The sequence below is a fragment of the Ischnura elegans genome, chromosome 9, assembly GCF_921293095.1.
Source record: "Ischnura elegans chromosome 9, ioIscEleg1.1, whole genome shotgun sequence".
In the NCBI taxonomy this organism is placed as follows: domain Eukaryota; kingdom Metazoa; phylum Arthropoda; class Insecta; order Odonata; family Coenagrionidae; genus Ischnura; species Ischnura elegans.
In genome coordinates, this window is record NC_060254.1 from 101,585,202 (window position 1) to 101,610,498 (window position 25,297).

Consider the following 25,297-nt stretch of genomic DNA (forward strand, 5'->3'; position numbering starts at 1 on the left):
TCCCAAACAGGAATTTCAATGCTTCACCTCCGACATTGATTAGTCCCCTCTTTTCCCTCTGCAGAGTCTTTTCAAAACCCCCCAGACTCATCAGAATGGTGGAGACTTCCATCTCGAGTTGCTTTCCCTCCGTTTCGATGATTTTCTGTATTATTTGCTGAAAATATTGTCCCAATTTATCTGTCTCTTGTATGCATAATTGGGAGGAGGGAAAAAAATGTATATATATATATATATATATATATATATATATATATATATATATATATATGTATATATCCAATAAAAAAAAAGAATGAATTGGAGTTGCCCACGACTTATTATCCACCTGAAAACCGTTTAAATCCCACACTAAGAGATAAGGCAACCGAAAATCTTTCACCATTAGTTCCGCGCGGCCATCCCGCGTTTCGTCACCCCTTTTTGTTTACACTTCCCTCGTCAGCTCGACCGGTCCTCGGCTGCGGAGGGGGTACCGATGTGGCGGGGGAGAGAGGGTGGGTAGTGAGGGAGGGGAAGGTCTTGAAGGGGGACCCGTGTCCCACTCGACACCTGGGACGACACAATATGGCGGGAGGGGAGGGGAGGGCTCTTGCCTCCTCCGTCGTCGTCCTTTCACTTTTTCTTCGGCTGGTAGGGGAGGGGAGGCGGGGGCACGAGGGGCATCACTTAGTTTGCACTGTTTTAAACGATTCACATGCACTATTTGAGCGCCTTTATGCCCTTGTACACTTTTAATTCTATAGTTCACCGGACTGGTTTGCTCTAAGATTTCATATGGCCCTTTCCAATGTTTATCTAACTTTCTAGTTGTCCCTGGCCGTGTAGCGTCTTTTCGCACGAACACCCAGTCCCCCTGTTGGAACGATACTTCCGTAGCACGTTTATTATACTCTTTTGCCTGGGTCTTTTGTCCGGCTCGTATTCTTTCTGCGACGGCTTGAAAAGAGAGTTTCAACCGCGCTTGGAGTTCGGCTGCGTAATTACTGTCCGTAGCGTAATTAATGGAGGCTGGCGAAGTAATATCGTCGAACGGTAATTCAATATGCCGTCCGTGCATGAGGAAGTAGGGGGTCTCTCGGGTAACGGAGTGGGGAGAGCTCCTATAGGCCAGCATGGCGAACTGTACCCAATCATCCCAGCTTCGTTGATATTTGTCCACAAAGTGTGACAAAATGTTCATCAACGTCCTATGGCTTCGCTCGATCAGCCCGTTTCCGGAGGGATGGTAAGCTGTTGTTTGTAACTTCTTTATCCCTAAGAGCTTACATACTTCTCTCATGAGCTGGGAGGTGAAGTTTGCCCCGCGGTCCGTCAACAATTGTCGCGGGACGCCGTGACGAGTAATGATCGACTCCACAAATACCCTGGCTACCGTTTCCGCTTTCTGATCGGGAATGGCTATCGCTTCCGGGTACTTGGTAAAGGCATCCTGGAAGGTAAGGATGTATCGGTTCCCTCTATCCGTCCTTGGTAGTGGTCCCACGATGTCCATTGCTGCCCTCTGCAGGGGGCCAGTCACTTCCGGTAAAGACTGTAATGGCGCCCTGTTTTGTTTCTGAGGGTCTTTACGCAATTGACACGAATGGCAATGCGTGCAATGGGTGATCACATCACTTATCATCTTGGGCCACCAAAATTTGGCCCCAATGGTCCCCAGGGTGCGTTTTATTCCCATATGGCCCGCCCACGGCGAGTCATGAAACGCTCTAAGCACCCTCTCCCGCATGCTCTTGGGAGCAACCAACTGCTCTTCGCCCTTTTTCCCCTTCCGATACAAGATCCCCTCTTGATCGGTATAGAAATCACTTTTTCCCCCGGATTTCTCCATTTGTTCCATCACCTTCCCACACCATTGATCCCTTGCCTGCTCGTCTCGTATTAATTGTCTATCCCACACAGGCTCGAAAGGTGTTTGAATAACCGCCACCGGGTTACGAGACAAAACGTCGGCATTTTGGTGTATTTTCCCGGGCCGATGTTGTATTTCGAAATCATATTCGCTTAGGAGAAGAGACCACCGAGTCAACCGTGACGATGAATCTTTTAGCGAAAATAACCATTTCAAAGGCCTATGATCCGTAACAACTGTAAAGGCCCTCCCGTACACGTAACACCTCATATACCTTACCGCCCATACTACCCCCAGGCATTCCCTCTCTGTAGCGCTGTAATTACGCTCCGCTTTATTTAATTGCCGGCTAGCGTAAGCGACTACGTACTCCCCACTGGCATCCTTCTGGGCTAAGACGGCCCCCAAGGCTTCCCCGGAAGCATCCGTGTATAGTATGAAAGGTTTCTTGAAATCTGGGTACCGAAGTACCGGCTCATTACATAAAAAGTCTCTCAATGTTGCGAAAGAGGCAACGGCTTTCTGAGTCCATTCAAATTTCACACCCTTCTTAGTGAGTTCCGTCAGAGGTTTAGCTATTTGGGCGAACTTCGGAATAAATCGGCGGTAATATCCAACTAAGCCCAAAAATCCTCTGAGTGTCCGTAGGTTATGTGGAGGGGGAAAATTACTGATTGCCCTAATTTTATTGGGATCTGGCTCCACTATCTTCGATGAAATAATATGCCCCAAATATTTCACCGAATTTTCCAAAAATTTGCATTTGGCGGGCTGTAATGTCAGTCCCGAGGCCCGCAATCGCTCAAACACTTCCCTTAGGTTAGCCAAATGCTCCCCTGTGTCTCGACCATGAACAATTATATCATCAAGGTATACGAGACACTTGCTTCCTTTAAGCCCTGATAAGACGGAATCCATCAGTCTTTGGAAGGTGCTTGGACTATTGGCCAGCCCGAGGGGCATCCTGAGATATTCATAATGCCCCTCGGGGGTCGAGAAAGCAGTTTTTTCCCTATCTCTTGGCTCAACTTCTATTTGCCAATAACCACTGGCCATATCTAGCGTGGAAAAATATTTCGCTCCTCCTAGTTGGTCCAGCGTCTCTTGTATATTTGGCAAGGGGTATTCGTCTCTCCGGGTAATCTGATTGAGTGCGCGAAAGTCTGTGCAAAAACGGAGTTTCTCCTCACCGTTCTCCGATTTTTTCGCGACTAGCACCACCGGCGCACTCCAGGGGGATGTAGAATCCTGAATAATTCCTTGTGCGAGCATGTCTGTGATGTGGGTGCGCATTGTCTCCCGCTGCGCCTGTGGAACCCGATACGGTCGTCGAAATATGGGGGCATGGTTTCCGGTGTGGATTTCGTGGCGTACTCGCGACGTTTTACCCAGCGGCTTCCCTTCCCTGTGAAAAATGTCGCTATACTCCAACAATACTTCCCGCAACCTCTTTCCTTCCTCCCCTGGTAGTTGCAAACACTTAATCTCTAATTCCTCGGGAAGGCTATTCTCCCTCCGAATAAACTCCTTATGAGCGGCCTCCGGAATTTTAAATTCCCGCGTAATGTTTCCCACCACCATATTTACGGGAATTTCCAATTCCTCATTCGAGACATTAATTAATTTCACCGGGATTTGATTTCCCTCCAATCGGCGCACAATTCCTCTTCCGACCATGATCCCATGGATAGGAACTTCGACCGGTTCCATTAATAATGTCTGCTCGCCCTGCCCTCCGTTCTTCCCGAGGATCCCCATAGTGACCACCTCACTGCGCGGGGAAATCCGCGTGCGCTCTTTTAGTCTAACCATCTGAGGATTTTCCCCTTTCTCTCGCCTCCCTCTCTCTTCCTCCCGCGCTACAACCCCCGTGTCCTGGCCAAAGACAACCGCTTCCAAAGGGAAGTCTTCATTACCCACTCTCAACACTTCTGTTTTTAGATTTAGACTCGCTTCCATTGTCCGAAGGAGATCCAATCCTAAAATGCCGTCGGCGGGTAATCTCAAGTCCGACCCCACTACCTGAAATTCATGGAAAAACGTGCCTTTTCCTAACCTCACCGGGAGAGTCACCGTCCCCGTTATGGCTAGGTGATGGCCAGTGACTCCGCAAAGTTGTGTCAAGGGGGGGTGAAGGGGGTGGTTGGGGCGGGGGACTTCTTCTCTGAGGAGGGACAGCGTGGCTCCCGTGTCGATGAGAAGGGTCGCGCGGCTGCCTCCCACCTCGACGGACACGGCATAACCCGTTGTGTCTGCTCGGCGGGTTGACGGCGCCAATCTCTCCCGCTTTCCTTTCACCATCGCCGAGTCCCCTCCGCGCGGCGGGACTGGTGCCCGGAGGGAAGTCCGTTTGGGTGGGTGGGGCGTCGTCCTCTCTCCGCCGGAGCGTTTCTTCGTGGGTTGAACGCCGTCTTCGTCCCTCCCGTAAGGTTAGCATTGGGGGGAGGGGCTCGCGATCGGACGGGGGGAGGAGGGCTTCCCGCCCGAGGCAGTGCATAGTTCCGAGTGGAAAATCTATTTGCTCGACACTCGCGCCTCACATGCCCCATCTCGTTGCAATTAAAGCAGCGCATGGGGTTTATTACGCAATCCCTTGCGAAGTGCCCGTATTGTCGACACTGGTAGCACATTGGCCGTGATGGCGCGGGTGAAAAGGGCGGCGGTGATGGGGGGTGATTATCGCGGTCACCCGATGGCGTGGTGGGACCGGCCACTAAACATAGTCTATTTCTGCCTTGCTCGTCATTTTGTTCCTCCATTTTCGCGAGGCGCACTGCCTCTTGAAAAGTGGACGGCTCCCGGATTAACACGAATCTCCGGATCCCTTCCCTCAGCCCCTGTAAAAATTGTTGTAACATCGTCTCCTCCCGCACTTTGGCCCGCCATCGGCGTTCCTCCGGGTCGGTCACTGAATCTTGCGGAGTTTCGCCCAGAGCTCGGATTCGCTCCGCGTATTCTCTCACCGTTTCGCGACCCTGTCGGCAATCTAGTAATTTCCTCAACCTAGCCCCTGCGTTTTCCCGTGCGGAGAATCTTTCCCTTAGCGCGTTTTTCAAGGCCTCCCAATTACTTCCTACTTCGGGCGCGAGCGTATTCACAAATAGCCTTGCCTTGCCCTTGATACGTAATTTCAATACCATTACTCTATGGTTAGGACTCCATTGGCCCAAAGTGGCCGCGGTTTCAAGAGTTGTCAAAAATTCCTCGACGGCTATCTCGTCGTCCTCCCCTGAAAATACTTCTACCGCGTATAAAAACCCGGATACATTGGCAGGAGCCATGGTGGGCGGAACGGTGGGAGGATCCGGCATTTTTAAATGGATTGTGTGGCACGGCTTACTTTTAAATGACTTCCCGCGGGGTCACAATTCTTCGTGATGCCACCGTAGCGACCACACAGCAAAATTTTGACAAAGAGCCACGAAACTACCTGGCTAAGGTATATTTACAAATCGGAAAACACAAATTTTTACACGAAGAAGGAAAACATGGGGACACGAAACGAGAGACCCGAAAGTACAGCTTGTATGCAAATCACGCTTCCGGCTCCTGTAAGTGAAACCATTCAGGTCTTACAGTGCCCTGGCATTTGAGAGTAATCTTCTCACTCGGAGGCGAAATATCAATCCCGGAATGGGAATGACCGAACAACATCTTTCCTGAGTAAAAATTTTGATTGCCTCAAAGAGCGAAAAAATTTTAATTCCTCAATCTCTCAAAAAAAAAATGAATTCGCCCCATGCGGGCATTTCAATTATCGACACCGCTGCCACCATTTGTAGCGTCCGCCCCGTGCTCTTTTGTGCGACGGGGATCGAACTCGGCTTCGCCGTGTGGGTCCTTGCCTTTGGGTGCCGTAAGCAATGAATTGATTCAAGCTGTAGTTTTTATAGATAGGAAAAGGCACTTTACCTTTGGGTCTCCCGAGAAGCGCACGGGCTTGAACAGGCGAAGGTCGCGAAGAGGCGGATAGACGTCGGGCGTTCGGCAAGGCTGAGACTCTCGCTTTTCCCTTGGATGTTCGCGGGATGCCGGGAAAGTACTGGTTACCGACAGGGTATCTCAATATGGCACGGAGTAGACGGGCGATCTCTGCTGCACCAAGTGACGACCCCTCGTGATACACACCCCGGTTGTCACTCCCCAAACACCAACTGCCTTCCTTCAGATTTTGAGAGTTTTTATATTCAAAATCTTGGCCCCCTAGGTCCTATCCCCCCCCCCCCCCCAGTTGACCTATAGGACTATATGGGGCTCTAGGAAGTGGAGTGTTTGTTACGACAACTCCATGGTGTTGCATCTTCCCGTCCTCTCCAAGAGTATTTTTGTGTGCCGTATTTCGCCTTTCACTTTCTTAGCCTCGAGTCATCCTCCCCTTCCGCCTCGCTTCGCGCGCATAGTCACCTGCTAGCGAGGGAGTAAACACTTTCGTAACCGAATTTGCCGCAAATATCTTGCGCTCAAATTCCGGTCATCACAATATAATGTCATAGCACTTAGCCTTTAATTGATTTGATTGTCTGTATTCATATGTGATGGACAGCAATGTAAACCCTCATTAAGATAAGTATGTGCCATATCGATAGATAATTGTAAGTGCTAGTAACACGGATCTCAAAATTTGGCCGCTCTGAGTTAATACCTCTAATACTGTTAATAAAAAATAAAATTCAAGCTAAAACAAATCTTTGTTTGCAAATGCATACTTCTTTTTCAGTTTTATGTATTTTTGGTTTTTAATTTCAATTAAAATTATATATATACATAATTAAAAAATTAAACCTTTTTTTGCTCTCCTGAAAAGTTGCTATTTTTGAGATACGTGTTGTTTTTGTTGTAGCCATTGATAAGCAAAATCAATTTATTTGTTGCAGCACTTTCATCCATATCTAGGTATAAATAGAATGTTAAATACATGAAAATTCTAAATTTGAAGAAAATCTGACAAAAAATTTCAGAGAAAATCCGCCGCCCTTGGTGTCAACGGGGTAAAGTCGTTGCCTGCCAAACAAGAGGTTGCGGGTTTGATTCCCACCTGGGTAGGTTTTCCCTATCCAAGGTATGGTTGCTCATGTACCTGCATTTGTTACATTTGTTGAATACCTAGTAATAAAATGGATGACATGAGCTGTATTCGATGGTTTGAGAATTTAAAAATAAAAAAATTGGCTATTCAATCATACTGGACTGTAATCAAGTTGTCTTGGTCCACTCATTGGGTAGAACAGGACAATCTTGATTATTATAACCTTAAAGACCACTCTAACTGGGGCCCTCCCTCTAAGTAACGCTCCTACTGGCAGTGGGCCTTTCACCCTGAGAATCCCTTATAATGGTGGTGGAAGTGCTTGGCTTATATGCTTGGAGATTTCGCCACTGTGGGTGGCGGTTTTTCCACTAGTGTAAAAGCCGAAATATCTGGATAAAAGCTGATGGCACATGTGGGGGTGGGCACCCCTGGTGTGACTGGTAAGCTCACTGGAAATTCCACCCCTTACCAAAAAAAAAAAACAAAACTCGAATTATAATCTGAACTATTTCAAAATGTAAGATTTATCTGGGATGTTTTGGATGCCCGCTGAACCAAGGTCCGTAAGGGCAAGTCATGCCAATTGCTGCAATTAAGACCCAGACGGCACAGAATCCTCCGTATCTAATTCATATGCAGATAGTATCCATTGACTACCGCTCCGTCGCTTTTCGTCAATGGATACTATCTGCATACGAATTAGATACGGAGGATTCTATGCTGTCTGGGGAGGATATGTAAAGGAATTTTTCTGCATTCAAAATTGTCTTTACACTGGAAAAAATCTATGAAGAGACAATAAAATATCTAACACTACCATGATCTCCAAAAATGTACACTGACTACCAGACCCGTGATGGACCCCTTCTTAGGGCGATGGACAGCCATGGCGAGAGGGAGCCAGGAGTATGCAGGGGGAGGACCGCTGGGGAGTCTGGGGTTGTGGAATATAATAATTAATTTTGAAATTTTACACCTTCACCATCTTGAGATTCAATTGAATCTTACCAGATTGAATCGTATTAAATTGAATTACTATTATTGTATTTTTACTCAAGACGGTGTTCATTGTGATGTTAAATGAGACATCATTGAAACCAAGTTAACTGCTCAATGCTGGTATTCTGACTGTAAAAATTCGTCAGTTTCGGAACAGGAGGCTGCCAAGGATTTCCTGGCTGGACGGCGCAGTGGGATACATCTTGGTGTCCCGGCGGCCCAGCACAGGCCTGCTCAGTGGCACAGCGAGGGGGGGTTTTGGAGGATAAAACCCCACCCGGAGCTTAGAAATTTTTTTAAGTTAAATATATTTTACTTAATTACATTAATATTACTTTTAGAATTTTGTAAGAATTTATAAAATATCCTCCAGAAAGCCGTAAAACACACTGTTTATCCTAATTTTTTCTTCGGAGGGCCCCTGCACCTCCCGCTTACCCTGGCGGGTATGCCGTACCCCCAGACACCCCAGTATTAGTTGCGCCTAAAACCCCCCCTAGCCTTATTTCCTAGCTGCGCCCCTGGGCCTGCTGACTACAGAACTCTAAAAATATATTAGAATAACGTGTAAAAAAAAGATAGGAAACTGAGGTAGAATCTATATATGTACGTAAAGGAGGATGTGAGTTTGTCTGTCCGTAATTCATTTCCAAACGGCAGAACGGATTGCGACCTATGTCAGTACATAGGTGTATCTCATACTCCCGAACCCCATAGTGCTCTTTCTGGTTGTGTCCGACGTGTCTTTTGAGTCGTTTTCTCATTACCGTTTGTTTCGTCACGTCATACAACTTCTGTGGTTGGACATCCTGCCGGCTAGGCACATCTGCGAAATTAGTGATTACTCTGACTATGAAATTCTATCATCTGACTTAAACAACGTTCATCTGTGGAGCCAAGAAAGGGGACTTGAACATAATCTGAGCAAATGCATGACGGTACATTTCTTGCGGAATTCGCCCAACTCTAACCATGTTTATGCAGTGGATGGTATTAACATAAAGGCAACAGACGAAGTGAAGTACCTGGGAGTTACGATAACCTCGAACCTCACGTGGGGAACACCTATAAAGAATATTTGCGGCATAGCCCTGAAGAAATTAGGATTCGTCAAGCGTATTGTGGGAAGATTTTCGGATGAGAAAGTAAAAGAAAGGTGCTATTTCGCTCTCGTCCGACCGCACCTTGAATGTGCAGCGAGCGTATGGGATCCGGTGCAGAAAGACTTAATCCGAGAACTGAATAAAATGCAAAGGAAGGCTGCGCGTTTCGTCAAAAACTGCTACGGGCGTACAGACTGCGTTACCCAGATGTTAAGCGAATGAGGCCGGGGGCCGCTGGAGACTCGGAGGCTGCGCGCTAGGCTTATTGTTAGATTGCTTGAACAATTGAGAATGGATGTCTTTAAGAGCGACACAGAGAACAAAATATTAGAGCCACACTATATTTCCAGGTGATAGAAGCGATAAATTAAGGGAGATGTTTTGCCGAACGGATAGATATGGGAATTCGTTTTTCTCCCGAACCATAAAGGACTTTAATAAACGCTAGTCCCAACTTCGTTAGAGCACTTTTTTATGTGTATATGGCTGGTGTCCTGCCCCTGCCACACGCCTTGTGGGCGGCTTGCGGGGTATTATGTAGTTGTAGATGTAGATCTCTTTACACGCTCAAAGGGAAAACATAAATCAAATGATCCTCTTGTTGCACACCTTCACGCTGGGGTATGTGTTCACTAGACATTTTTAGTCTACGCACTTATTAATGGACACAAATAATAATCATTGTTGTGGAACGAGGAATAAGCTGATATCGTGCGCGCGTATAGCACTCAAATGAAATCCTGAAAAGTCCCCATCGATCCCGTGTTTGCAAAAAATTTTATTCAATGTCAAAGGTCACAAAAATAGGTATTTTGCATTTTTTTTGGCCAAACGATTAGTTTAACGATCAAAAGAGTTTAGACAAAATAGTAGATCAGGATAATATCTACAAAATTTGCAGTGTAATTTCTTCTCTAAGATTTACCATTTCTGAGAAAAAGCCATTCGAAAGTTAGCTGGCGCTGCATTCTCCGTAATAGGGATGACTTTGACTATATTGTTGCGCTCTCGGAACGTTATTGGACAGCTCCAGCTAACTTTCGAATGGCTTTTTCTCAGAAATGGTAAATCTTAGAGAAAAGATTACACCGACAATTTTGTAGATAGTTTCCTGATCTACGGTTACGGTCTGAGCAATTTTTATCGTAAAACTAACCGTTTTGCCAAAAAATGCGAAAAACCCATTTTTGTGACCTTTGACCTTGAATAAAATTTTTTGCACACATGGGATAGATGGGGACTTTTCAGGATTTCATAAGAGTGCTATTCCCAGCGTTCCTGTAAATCTTCAGCTTGTTGGGAATTTATGCAAGGGTCAATGTCTACTTTGACCGGGCTATTGTTTGCTGTTACATTATATGTCTACTATCATCATACCTCCTCCTTTCCTTTACTGAAAACTCCTGCCATATGACCATGAATTCCAAGTTCCCCACTTCTCTGGCTACTATCCTTCACGAACAACACCGGGTGATCTGCTAGTTATTTATATTTATTTACTCCGTACAAGTAAATGAATATCCACACTTATTTTTGAAAGGTTCCCATCAAATAAAAAAGAAAATTCTCAATCTAAATCCCGACTGGATGAATGCGATGGAAATGATCTGCGCCGTCTGTTACTACGTTTAATGACATTGAAAATTCAAGTCCAAGAGCATATCGTCACGCGTAGCAATTGGAAGAGCTGTCTTCTTTCTCCAAACTGTCTCTTGAACGCCTTCAAGGTCGTATCAATCTTATTATTTGTTTATCGCATCGTCCCTTTGCAAAGTGAGTCTGTGTTTCTTCCGTTGATTAGCAATGCACGCGACTCACACACACAAATGCTCTCGCCGGCAATGAAATGTACCGGAAAAGTGACGTCGCGACGCGTCATTTCGAGTTTCCTTACTTGATACCAGTGGCGGATACAGATGGGGGGCGCAGGGGGCGCGTCCCCCCCTCTTGCGTGGCCGCCCCCATTGTCGAACATTGTAGAACCACAGTTGTAAATTTTTTGTATCGTAAAATATTGTCTTATATACGAGAATAATGAGTTTAAATGAAGCGACCGACAGCTAAGGCTTTTCCCACCTTTAGGGGAGGGTAGAGAGAAACCCGGCGTCAGTATTAGGCTGCTCTTGACGAAAGGCGCCAAGGGACCACAGCTTAACGTTCCCTCCGACGGACGGAGTGTTACAGTTTAAGGAATCTCCACAAAGCACTCAAGCAGGGGTCGGGCTGTATCTGAAAAGTCTCTTCCTCCACTGGTATCTGAACCTGGGCCGATGGGATATGAGGCCAACACTCTAGCCATCATACCAACCTGATCCCAATCTTATTTAATTTTTTTTACTGCAGCAGCATTTACGTCGGTATCTTCCAGGAGCGTATAGGGCGGGGAGATGAGGTGGGGATCCAGGAGACCCCCCCCCCCACTGAAATGAGAAAAATAAAGAAACTACCGCGGTAATATAGTTTGAATAAGTTTAAGGGATCATACGCAGTGGCATGACCGCGGCATGCAGCTATATTAATCCATATATATATCCATGTTGGTCAAGTAAACTTCATTATCTGTCAAGGGTGCTTAGGGTTTAACTAGTGTAATCTTAGTTTCGCTAAAATTCATTATCGATATTACAATGCAGTAAAGCGATGTAGTATGTAAAAAAACCCGGTCGTGCTTCCTAAAAAATTTTACTGCACAACCCTTCTGAGAATACGCTCTGTATTATCTGATTTCGTTCCAATTAAAACAGCCAATCTTCATAAGTTCAACAGATTCAGGCTTCAATTGGTGGAAGTTAGAAATATTTAAATAAATAAAATATCGTAGCACTTTTCCACAAGATTTTTTACTGCGTACAACGCGTTTCAGCTCACTGAGCCATCATTTTATGCATTTATAAAAATGGGTTATTCGGAAATTAAAACTATGAAATTGGCGTTAAAGAGATTCTACGCATCTGGCTACCATTCCCATGTGGAGGAGCTTAATCACTAGAACTGAAATAGGTCAATGCGGTACACGGGGGTCGAATTCTCAATTGGATCGGTCAATTACATGTGAAGGGTAAGGTTTTCAAGGGCGCAGATTTTTACTTCCAACCCAAATGCAACATCTGCCGTCATATCCCTGTTAATCTTTAGACAACAATTCGGAATCCATATCATAGTTGCATACATTTTTAAATCGTAGACGCCCATTAGGACTGAAAACACAATTGCCGCGCTGAAGCTGACTTAAAAAATGGGTAAGAGAAGTAATTTTAGGATGGAAATAGCTTCCTTAGCTGAAAGTTAGAAGGTATTTCGTCAAAGAAACGAGGTCAAGCTTATCTGACCATTTAATACTCTCTACCGATAAGTTTTCAGCCTCGCTCACTGATACTAAGGCTACTCTAATATTTTTCCCTCATGTCGATACAACTTACACGAAGTACCAAGTGAATACAATCGTAAATCATTTCAGTGAGAAATAAGATCTAAACAGTTCTTTGGAAAACCATTACGGAGAGGATTATGTTGGATAAGAAAAAAATCGAATATCATGAAGTCATAAAGTCTTTATCGATAATGATATATCATGAATGATTTCATGATATTGTGGATAAGCATAAAATACAGCGATACTAAATAAGGAAATGATGGAGTGGTAAGTATCCGGTTTGAAGAATTTAATAACCGCCTAAAGTGGGCACAGTATTTCTATTAACAAAAATGTCAGGGCAACGAAAAGATAACAGATTTGCCCAACGAACTACGGGAACAATCCAATCCACTTCCTCCTCCATGACTCAATCTGCAGAAATTTAAACAGAATTATCATTCAATTAATTTACCATAGATATTTATTTCAGACGATTTTGTTATAAATACTTTTATATTATGAAAAAAAATCGTTGCTCTCCCTCATTTTATTCGGTTTACTTGCATATTTCTTTTTTGCGACGAAGCGCTGAATTGATACCAAAGTATGCTAACCCAAAACATCGTCTTTCATGGCTCTCTACCCTTTCCTCCCGTTGCCGAAGCCCAGTCTTCTATTATTAATCAGAGAATCTACCGCGTCTTTCCCACATTATTTTCTCTGCCATTTTTGTGACGTAAATAATCGGAACGCTGACGGAGGCATTATGTATCATGGTACGATATAGGAAATTGTCAAACAAGTTTGTTTTGATAATAACAATACTAAAGTTGAAATTAAAGAAACTTACTCCATTTTTAATCTGCTACTAACCAACTTTATAAAGCTCTCTAAAATTTTTGTCAACGCTAACTGGCTGAGGCCATGATAAATATCAGTTGCGAATTGTTGGATTCAATTTCCTCCACCAGAATCCATTGGCATATCTGATACCTTCCACTCTCTTACCCTGCCACCCTATATTTCCATTAGCTCTCTCAGTAGGTTTTCGCAGGTTTTTCACGCCCCCCTTCTTGTGTGGGCGTTTTCCTGCAGTGGGTTTTTTCCATTAAGGACGACAGTCAATATCCTTAGGTTTTTCCCACGTTCACTAACATCTTTTTACACTTGGTCAATAGTAACTTGGTTAACTTATAATGCTAATTGTTGATTGAAAATGGAACTTCTACTTATTTTCATGTAATTTCTCTGCATGTAATTTCATGAGCAACTTGACAATGTATTTAACTGCATATATTTCATGTTTGACGAGGGGTTAGATGGAAGATGGGAATTTATAGTCCTAATCTCGCCCAATAAAGACGTATTATTATTATATGTATTAAAGCCACCCCTTTTTTGCTTTCCTCCCCCAAATTTGTGATTGATATCGGATAATTTGTCATTAAAGGCATTCCATTGTATGAAAGGATTATTTGAAGAATGCATACATTCGATATCATCTCCTCTATTTGTTTCTGCAAGTATTTGGACAAATTAAATAAAAAATAATTATTTACAGATATGCCAATATATTTAAGAAAAATACATAAATATATTTTGGTGCATCATTTAGTCAATCGGTTCAAAAATAGAGGCCTTTTTGACTCATGCAATTCCATATCTAAACTCTTAATCTGTTTATCCAGCGTAGATAAGTAGACTAAGGTTATATCACAGTAATAGAATGATATATCTCTCCTATTTTCAGCCCTTCTCTCCTCTTTTATCGTCGATATCATTACCTTCCCCATTTAATCCCTTCCCCTGTCATAAATTATCGCATAAACATCGCCATAATACACCGCGCTGTCTTGCTATTGCACCGCACTTAACCTTAACGAATGTATTCTTTCATTTCCTTTGTAACGTACCCGTAGCATTTTCCTGATGATTAGTGCGGTTGTGTCATTGCCGTTCCACGTTCCTGTTCCGTGTTTTATCTCGATTTCCTCTTCTCCATCTTATTTATTTATTTTCAACGGATAACAACACGTTACAATAATGATCAACTGTAGAACGAAAAAAGACGACCAAAAACAATGAACAAAAGTAAAAAAATTATGAAATAAAATAAATAAATAGAGGATTAAGATTGCCAGAGCTGAGTCCACGGTCCTCCGCGACAACAATCGGGACTTGACCAATAGCGCCCCTCCTGATACTGAGCTACAACGGTCACTTCAACATCCATTCAGTAGCCGTGAGAATGGGTAACGAGTCGGTACCCGTAACGTAGGCGCTCTTAGAAAATCTTACCTACGCGGAATACAAAGAAAAGTTTAAATAATAAACAAAAGCTAAATCTAAAACAAACGATTACTTAACAAAAATAAGTCTACAATATTCAACCGATACCATTCAAAACAGGAGTGAACATGATGGTTATGAAGATATAGATAACGTGAGATATAAAATTTTGATGCATAGATTACAATCCTTCTGATTTTCAATGATGAGGTGTAAAACATGAATGTGTACCAATCTCAGCGAACATCCCATCTTTTCTTCTGAACAAATCAGCCGGGGTGGATCCAGGATTTCTTTATGGGGGTGGGGGGCACAAGCAAGGCCGTATCCAGGATTTTGTTCTGGAGGGGGGCACAAGGATACCTCGTAATACAAAACGAACGCAATGATAATGGGACCGTATTAAACATCTTGCATATTTTTTAAGGGTTTGGGGGGGGGGGGGGGTACGGGCCCCCGTGCCCTCCCCCCTAGATCCGTCGCTTATGGTGAGAACGACTTAGGTAAACGAAAACACGCCCGGCTGTGAGAAGTAAACAATAAAAAACCTGCTAAAGAGAGCGATACCTCCACTCATAAATACTCTTCACTATTATAGTAATATAAACTCTATGCCTCCACTGCAAAAACGCTCAGATCCGCCTATTCAAATCAGCATATTCGTGGAAGAAATCCGGGTGCGTAGCAGCAGCGCTAGTAGTTCTGAGAAGACTGAAGAGCCCATTGTTAATAGACGTAGTTGGTAGCAGAGTAACGTCGGCGAAAGATGGTCATAGATTCCCTGGACACAGACAAATCAATACCGCCCTTTAGTACAGGACTGCAGACGATGCTATTCACCAATCTCAACAGCAGAAATACATCTGCATATTGGCGCAGCAGTTGAAGAGGGAGGAGATAAAAAGGACTCTCCAAATCGCTGACTGGCTGATTGACTGGACTGCGGAGGGTGTTACCAAATTGCACTCCAAGCATTCTGATGAATCTATTTTGTATGTCGATGGCTAAACGCATCTCAAAATTTGGCCAGTTTGACACAGGTGTCTTTAAAAAAGTGTAATGACATTAAAAAATAAAATTCAAGCAAAAAACAACCTTTTTTGGCAAATTTATGCTTCTTTTTCAGTTTTATGAATTTTTGCTTTTTAATTTTAGCGCAAATTTAGAAAAAAATTTATCGTTTTTTTGCTCTCCTGAAAAGTTGCTATTTTTGAGGTACGTGTTGTTAGCATTTAGCTATCGATATGTTGCAGCTCATTAGTGTGGTCTCTAACACGTTTGGAGGTTATTCACAGGGGTTCATAGCCTCGTGGTAATGAGAAATTCAACCAAAGCCTTATCGTATCAATATGAGTATTAAAAAACCACGACAAAGTCAATCCTTGGAAATCATAAGCCTTAATGCCAATTAATACTATTTAGAAGACAATTAGAGGACTAATGCAGCCGGAAACTTTGCCTTGGAGTTGCAAGAAATCCATGGAAAGACAACTCTCTGAGGCTAATATTTATCGTGACCTCAGTCAGGTCACGTTAACTCTAAGCCATTAAAAATATTTTACAACAGAAAATGTGATTAAAATAATTAGCTAAGTGAAAAATTGACGCATAAATAAGCATCAACACTAAGTCCTTTGATATATTCCCATTACATTTTTAATATGATTTGCCTAATGATTTCGTTTTAGTTTCAAATCTTTCGCTCCTTGGAGATAAAATTATAATATTAATATAAAAAAATCCATTAGAACATATTCTATTTGCTTGTAAAAAACAATTGAATGGCATATAATTTGAAATACCGCATACTCAAAAGCGTTCGATGCGATAATTTCATGACATTTCGGTACTAAATGTTCTCGTTCACGGAGAAATATCTTTTTATCTATATTAAATAATATAAAAAGATATTATAACATCAGGTATTTTTAATTTTTCAATCTATATCCCAATTATATACGCCTGACCACGCGCGAGAGAGGCAAATTCGTAAATACCCAACTGAATTCGATGAACATTCCTTAGGTTCGCATCAATTTGCCCAAGAAAGAAATTCTCCTTGACCGGGTATTACTAGATAAGTGAAATTCCGCACCATGTTTTAAACTAGACACTTAATAGTGTGAGTAAACTTCGAGTTAACTATGAAAAAGAAGTTAAATCCCTGAGCAGCCCCAAATAGCCTCGTTAAACCAATCCATAGTAGTAGAGATATAATAAATTGTTTTGGGATAACCATAATTATGAAGGCTACTGTGAGATACATCCTTGTTGACTGGTGTTCTTATTTGTTTTAGTTCACGTACGTGCTACTTAATTTCTCACTCCTTGAAGTTAAAACCCTGAGCAGCCCCAAATATCCTTGTTAAACAAATCCATATTAATATAGAAATAATAAATTTTTTTGGGATAGCCGTAATTATGAAGACTACGATACATCCTTGTCGACTGGTGTTCTTATTTGTTTTAGTTCACGTACGTGCTACTTCATTTGTCACCCGTGTGCCTCCCAATCGTTTTGTTAATTGAATTATCCGTGTCCACTCAAGGATTCGCGGAGGGGTGGACGAGGTTGTGGGAAATGTTCGCCAGTCGACGTCTAGCCACCGGCATATCCACTTCCATCCCTTATTGCTAGGAGTGTGTGCGTCAAACGGATAACCCCGAGTGGTCCAGGGAATCGTCAGTGCCTTCCATCACAATCTAGGAACAAGGCGGGGAGGAATTCTATTCTGCGGTAAGGAATGTTCCAAGTCATAGTTTTCTCAATCTGCGACCGAGAAACGGAATGACGCAAAAGGTTGGCGAAAGATTTCTATACCCAATTACGAAACTAACAATTCGCAAAAAAAATATTTCGAGAGAGAATGCATTCCGCAAGTTTTAAACAAATAATACATTTCGCATATAACACTTAATATTATGAGGAAAGCTACAAGTTACCTACTAAAATGAAATTATAATCCAGAGCAGCCTAAAATTAAGCTTAGGAGACCACGGTAATTCCTTAAAATTAAAATTTACGTCCTAGAAAAATGATACTCCAACTCTGCCTAATAATAGAGAACCACTCCAAAGTAAAATGTATATTGGCCCATATTGCCTGTATTTGCGGTAGCCTGTATTGCGGTATTGCCTGTATTCCGGCAGCTTACGACAAAGAGACATTTTGAATCGAGTGGAGAAAAATAGCTAATTGCCCGTTCACCCTGTTTTTAAAGAAGATGAGTTCAGAAAAAGATCATTTTGTTACCATGTGCTTATGGCGGTTAATTGGCAATTGGCTGTATGTCTAGTTCTCCTGTTTTAACCGAGAGAATCTACGGAATTGTGACTTGCGACGTGAATTCTAACTACTTGACGAAAGAGTGACCTTTCCATTGAGCTTTTCGGAAGTTGTGGTTTTACTTTGCTACTTTTGGTCAACGAAAATGATTTTACCAATAGATTCTGTCAAATCATGGCATAACTCGGACAACTTTATGTCATTAAAACTAATTTCTATATTTAAATATAAAATTTCATGGAGTGTCCTTATTGAAAATGACTCTTCCTAAGCTTACATTGCTTTCCGCCCCACTTTCTATTATTAACCATCAATTTTAAATTATTGCTCATGCTGACTTTATGACCTGCTGACTACGTATAAATAAATAAATATCAATACTAACTTATTTGGCAGTTTCCCATAAAGTCGTAAGTTAGTTTACCTTATGACTTCGTTTTAGTTAGAAAACATTCGCTTCTTGGAGAGATTATTTCAAGATTAATAACAAAAATCTGTTATATAGCATTCTATTTGTTTATTAATAAATCATAACTGAATAGAACTGAATTTGGAATACCGAACTCTCACAACAAATATTTCATGACTATGTGAATATGTCATGACTTTTAGGTATTAATTCGTCTCATTTAAGGAGAAAAATATTTTTATCGGCGTTAAATTCCCTTAAAAGAGATTCTAACTTCAGCCATTTTTCACCTTAACTTAAATCCATTACCATTTCTTCAGTTATTCTCTTATTCTTTTTCGCGTGCTATGATTCCAAAATAAATGATCATTTCCTAGAATTTCTCAAAAATTAGGGCAACTTCCACATTCATTGTAGTCACGAGTGAGAGAATCGTTACTGCAACGTCTTGAGGTCAACGGATGGAATTATTACGGTGATGGTGAGGGGGTTGTGATTTAGCGCATTCCGTCGCAAATTCAAAAAGAACCGCCATTGTTTTTCAGCGCCTGTCGCCGCGCGTGTTAATGAACAATCTTCGTCCTGTCGGCCTCAAATGTTGAACGAGCGAGTAGTGACATTGATCGCACTCTTAACCAGTGAGCGCTTAACTGAGACAACTGGCTCCCTCCGATGGTGAAACTCAAATGCGCGGCCCGCTCAGAATCAGGAAGATACGTCGTCGGAAGCCCTCTCTTTCGGAATGCGAACTCCGCTGAGGAAGGTGACGGTGATCGGACCGTCTCGCACCATCGTCTCCAACACACGCGCTGTTGTCTTCAGCTCGGTTTGGTCGCGCCGGCAGGGGGCGAGTTCCAGCGACCGCAGCTTTGACACCCACCAAAATTTCCACAGTTTATTCCGTCAGTATTGTGCCTAATTAAACAAACACCCAGTGAAGAGAGCTATCTACAAAAATTGAATCATTAATTAAAATTTATTTCATCCACAAACAGTATTTTTTGGCAAATGTGGCGAAATGTCATGTTAGTATTCAGTCTTTGCGTCAACGCATCTTTTCACCTCCAGCACTTAGAGAGGGAGGCTGGTTTGATATTAATCGTGATAAACCTAGTTCCCTAAACCCTTGAAAACAAAACCTGGTTGCGTGGCTTGTTCAGTTGTTTCTTCTTTTGCGTGTGAGTGAAAATCACGAACCAGAATACGAGAAAAGGAAACATTTATTGGGACAGAATGCACTGCCAGGCAGTGAGCAGCAATTCCACCTATTGACTTGAGTGAGTATAAGCTTTTTTTTCTTCTTATAATCGGAAACTAAAATTCCAAAGTTTTTTACTTTAACCCCATTTAGAATACGCTGCCAGTGTTTGAGATCCTCATGAAAAAGGCTTAATAACAAAGTTAGAACGCGTGCAAAGAAGAGCTGCCAGGTATGTGAAAGGTCGTTACGATAGTCTTGTTAGTGTAACTGACCTCTTAGATAAACTCGGATGGGAATCTCTGTCGGACCGTAGATTGAAAAGTAGACTAAGCCTTATAGATAAATTCAAGAGCAGTGTCTTTTCTAACGAAGTTAACCATATCTTACGGACGCCAACATACTACGGAAGATCAGATCATATAAATAAAATAAGAGAGATAGATTGTAGAACAGACAGGTACAGAATGTCATTTTTTCCACGATCAATAAGAGATTAAATCTGCAGCGATGGAACTCATAGATAGATTGCATGACTCGTAGTGTAGCCAACTAACCTATGTAAAACTTATTGCATGTTTCTCAATTTTATTATTATTTCTAACTGCATATGGTAGTATAATTTGTTAGTATGCGTGACGTATTTTGCACTGTAAGGTGTGCATGTTCTAATTGCATACTGCATGGTGGTGATTGATCACCCCCTGCCAAACACCTTAGAGGTGGCTCGCAGGGTATTATGTGGATGTAGATGTAGACTAGTCACGAGGGGTAAAAAAGGAATATTCACTTATATCGAGTGTACTCCAAGTCAGATAACTTCAATCTAATCATTGATATGCGTGATTTCATGTTTCTATACTCCTTTCACGTGAAAATAATACATCGAAAATTTCTAAATGGGGTAGGACTATCCACGAGGGAGTAGGACTATTAAAAAAAATAAAAATGGAAATATTTCATTTGAAATCGTGTTGGGGTTTCTCTCTCGCAAACAGAGAAGGAACTGGAAGTATAGTCATGTTTAGCGAAGGCGGAGCGCAACATGAATTCCAACTATTTTTACTAATTTTTTTTTACTTTTTTACTAAATCATTACAGATTTTACTAAAGCATGGCAGAAGGATCAGTGCCTCTCCAAGGAGCACTTGTTATTCACTAAAAGGGTCTGCTATTAATTGCTTTGACTCTCTCTCGTTTTCTGTTCGATTGTTAACTTAGAAAAATGTAACTGAGGAAACAATTTTATAAGAAAATATTGAAACAGCCTTAAATAAGAGAAAAACGCGAAATTGGCATACTGCACTTCTTTCTCTCACTCTCCCTAGAACCGTCCAATTCGAAGCCCTTCTTGCAAATGAAGGTGGGAGTAAAAGGTTTGGCTTTAACAATCTGGTTCAAAAAACGCATAGCGCGAATCTGGTTTAAAAATTGGATTCAATACTTGCAGAAATTATTGCGATATTTCTGTCTGAATATTTCTTTTCCAGAAATATCTCTCCCCCTGATTGTAAATATCTCACATCTAATAGCAGCACTGTATCATTTCTTGCCCAACGCTCTGGAGCTGTAGTCTAAATTGGTGATGCTTCTCAAGGAAAATAATTCATGTCAAAACGAAAGACATGTCAATATGTTGCCGATAGACACGAAACGAGTGTTGCATACATGATATTGTTTCCTCATTTTAATACTTTTGATTCATTATATTCCTAATTTTCCTTTTACATCATTAATTTTTTTCTTCTTATCTTGACCTCGTTTAATTCATGGTAAAATAGTTCTCGGCGTATAGGTCCATGTATGTGATGTAAAAAAATTTTAGCCAACGTTTGAGTTTATTTTAAACTATCATTAGGGCTGTGAAAGAAAGCAAGAGAACATTATAATATACAATTATATACAATAATTTTACATAAATAAATGTTACGATAGAGTTTTTTTACAATAATATATTACATCATTGATACCAGGCGAATGGAATATGTGAAAGTGTATCAGCTCCAACTCATCGTATTCTGAATTCTCTACTCCAATGGGAATGATTCACAAAAAGTAAATTGATGAAAATTAGCTTCATTTTACACAATTAAAAAAAATGAGCCGTAGCTGATATGTATCTATTTTTATTTATTTCCACATAACCCGAAAACAGCTCGCCATAGCCTTTGCATCGAGGATCACAACAATTAACAAGCACACAGTCACAATTAAATGATTCGCATTTTTTTTTATCTTTACCCATCTTCCAAATTATCGGCGAAAAATATCACTTCTTTTATCCAGGCGAATGGAAAGTCAGCGATTTCGTTTTTTAAACTTGCGAGTGGTGAACAAAAGACATCAGGTTCTATGTAATCCATTATTTCCCATCTACAAAATGATTATATCGTATAATCTATTTGAAATCAATTTACTCAATTTATCACCCAGATATAAATGATATGTATTACGATTTTAGGTCAGAGAGAACGATGTATAATCGTCCTTGTTTTTCAGTGCGATACGAGAACAGTGAATCCTCAATAGAAATGGCGACGCGACGTAATATTACGTGGTGCTGGTGGTGGAGGAGGTGGTGACAGCCAAGGCAATTTGCGCCTCAGGGAAGGGTAGGGAAGAGAGAGAAGGAATGGAAGGGTGGAGAGAAACCCGGTGTCGGCGTTAGCCTACTCTTAGAAAAGGCACCAAATAAACCCCGGTTTAAGTGCTGTTCTTATAGAGCCCTCCACAAAGCAATAAAGTAAGACAGTCTCTGAAAAATCTCAACCACCGCGAGGATTTGAACGCAGGCCCACGGGGTGGGAAGCAAACACACTAGCCATGCAGTTACTGCACGGGAGAAAAATACTGATTTCCAACTTTTCCTATATTTTCATTGTTTTAAAAATATTTGTTCCAGATGTGATATCCTTTCATGTTGTGTATCTAAGCCAGACTGCATATCAAACGTTTTTCAATTAAAAGATTCAAATTAAATTTGTTTCCCAGCATTAGTAGACGATATATGACACAAGAGATGAAAAATAAAAGTAATCATGATTTGATCTCTGCATTTCTCCAGGGTTTTTCTCCGCGTCAGCTTGTTTGTAGACAACAGTTTCGCTGGCTATCCTGCCAGCCACGGAAACCTACGTTCTAACAGTAATCATGATTATTGAATGTGCCTCTTGAAAATGTTGGCATACCAAAGAAAGACTTGGAATTCTAAGAAAACTATTCCCAAATTTATTTCATTCATATTTTGCCTATCAAGTTGTGGTAGTTTTTCGTGAACAGCATACTTAAAATTTTCAAGAAAACGAGTGGGAAGCGTTCGTAAAGATATTAAATCCCAATAAAAAAATAATATCTTACAATACCCCAGTACCGTCTTGATTCATCAATTTCCATTCATATGAACCTGCTTAACATGCACGCTGCTTGTTTTCTTCCGCGGGATCCAACCGCCCGCCTTCCTTTACGATCGTTCATTCAGTGTGACGTTTGCAATTGACCTTGCGAATTCGTCGTGCGTTGCTTGCAGTCCCATTCCCGGAATACGAATCCGTACACACGCTATATACGTACGAGGCGCAGTGGCGCCGACTCCATGGGGCTTGAGGGGGCCCGAGACCCCGCAAAAATTCGTTATGGGTGTGAGGAAAAAATGTGTAAGGCTTGTCGATTTTCCCCTGAGTGTCCAGATATCGAGATTCGAGTTATCAGGGTTCTAATGTTGATCATATGACTCTTCTAAAATACTTAAAAAAAACTTAAAACTCACTACTTATAAAATTTCCCGGGCCAAGATCCCCGGTTTGGGCCCCCCCCCCAATATTTTTCGTCAGTCGACATCCCTGACGAGGCGTGTTCAGAAAACGACGGGAATTTAACTTTTTTAATGTGATATGTATTTATTCCTTTACAATTTTGTTGTTACCTTCAAAATGCTCCTCAATAGACATTACACACTTTTTCCAGCGCTTCGTACAATCCTCGAAACAATTCTCAAAATCGATTTTTGGGACTGCCTGTAGCTCTTTTAGCGATTCGCTTTTAAAGTCATCTATGCTTGTAAAATGGCGAGCTTTTAAGGTTCTCTTTACTTTGGAAACATAAAAAAGTCACACGGTGCCATATCTGGCGTTTATGGAGGCTGAGGGCATCGTTACAGTTCTGTTTTTGGACAAAAATGCGCGAACAAGCAATGAAGTGTGAGTCGTAAATAGCCGTGCTCGTAAAAAAACGTCTTACCTTATCGGCTGCCACAGACAAAGTAAACAATGAATACAGCTGAAATTTTCATCACACTTCAGAGGCATGTAAACCAACGTAATATTGTTTGATTGTCGGACTCTACAAACGAGTAGAATGATCCTCCAAAATCGTTAGAACATTAATAGGTTTGCTTGGTTTCGCTAATTAGTTGGACCCTCTTCGTTTCTATAGCGTTGAGGTGTTATTCCCCGTCCCATCCCTTCCGCACCTATCCTTTCCCAGAGGCGTCGACGGGCTCCTATCGCGGCGGCGCCTCTTTCCTTTTTCCCTTCCTCTCCTCCCCCTCCCCGGGTGATCGGGCGTGTAAGCCGCGGGCTTGGTTCCCGGCCCCGGTGTGTTTTATCCTCGAAGGGCTCCCCTTGAGCCCTCATTCTCTGTCGGACTCTACAAACCAACGAAATTTTTAAAAATATACCCGTTATTTTCTGAGCAGACCTAGTAATAAGCGAATTTTGTCTTTTCTCTCCATGACTGCTTCTCTAAGTTTTTGTTTCCAACTGACTCAGTTATAATCAGTAAGGGATATAGAAAAAACTCAAGGGTTGGAACGCAAAATATATTTTGAGCTACCCTTACTTTTGTCGTGAGACAAATAATCAAGTCACATGCAAAGTTTAATAAATTTCTATTTAAACTAGAAATACGCATATAAGCACAAGACAATGACATCTTATGATATAAAAAAGCTACAATAGGGTAGTTTCCTTCATCAAAGAAAACGAAAGGCATTGATTGCGATTCATTACCCACCATTAGTGTATTCATAATATACAAATAATTTGGTTTTAGAAATACCGGTTTAGATGAATGGCAAGGGTCAATTTTAACCACATTTGAAAAAGGCCAGATTGGCACCCGTACGATGCCACTCCACGTGACGTCACAGGGACCTAGTTTCTATACGAGTGGATAGGAGTTTTACATCGTCTGAGATTACCAATGCATGCATGAGGCACAGAGCTCAGGGAAACTTCTCTTAATAATTACCTATTAAAACTGCCTAAGGCCGGAAAGTTTCCTTCGTTTGATAGGGTATTATTAATAATCCTTATTTAAGCCAAGAGCGACGTGCTAGCAGGGTACTCTGCTACCTGCTAGCAGCCTGCATCTCAGGGGCGCAATTATTCTCGCCCCACGGTCAGCTCACTTTGCGGAAGCGGGAACCAGAATGACGTCACACGGGCTTTTCCCATCATTCATACTTAGCCGTCGCGTTTTCGTGCGCTTGAAAATTTTCACTTTTCACATACCTAATCGCAAAAAATAGATATCGTCATTTAAAAATCTAAAAGCTTGAAATGCGTATTCCAGGAGTAATAATCTTTCGATGTATGCAATAAAAAATAATAGGAAACCACCCTATGGTCCTTGTCACACTACGGTTCACAATCAGTGTTTTGTCAGTAAAAACGTTTCTGTAGCTCCTCGGACTCTTTATTCACCCGACTGAGTCCATGTGACTTTTTTTCGGTTCTCAAGATAGAAAAATTACTTCAAGGAACAACATTTTGGACGAG

The 25,297-nt window shown here is 41.8% G+C and overlaps 2 protein-coding genes across 3 annotated transcripts in view; one reads left to right on the plus strand and one right to left on the minus strand.

Moving 5' to 3' along the window:
• Nucleotides 1-25,297, minus strand: part of LOC124166053 (coiled-coil domain-containing protein 174) — a 543,217-nt gene that overhangs the window by 472,289 nt on the left and 45,631 nt on the right. The window lies entirely within an intron of this gene.
• Nucleotides 17,236-25,297, plus strand: part of LOC124166052 (organic cation transporter protein-like) — a 33,594-nt gene continuing 25,532 nt past the window's right edge. Inside the window, exon 1 of one of the 2 annotated variants that reach the window (XM_046543648.1) lies at nt 17,236-17,364. The gene's annotated coding sequence lies outside the window, so the exon portion shown is untranslated. Of the gene's footprint in view, nt 17,365-19,009; nt 19,600-25,297 lie in introns of those variants that run through there. The other variant, XM_046543647.1, reaches the window with a different exon arrangement.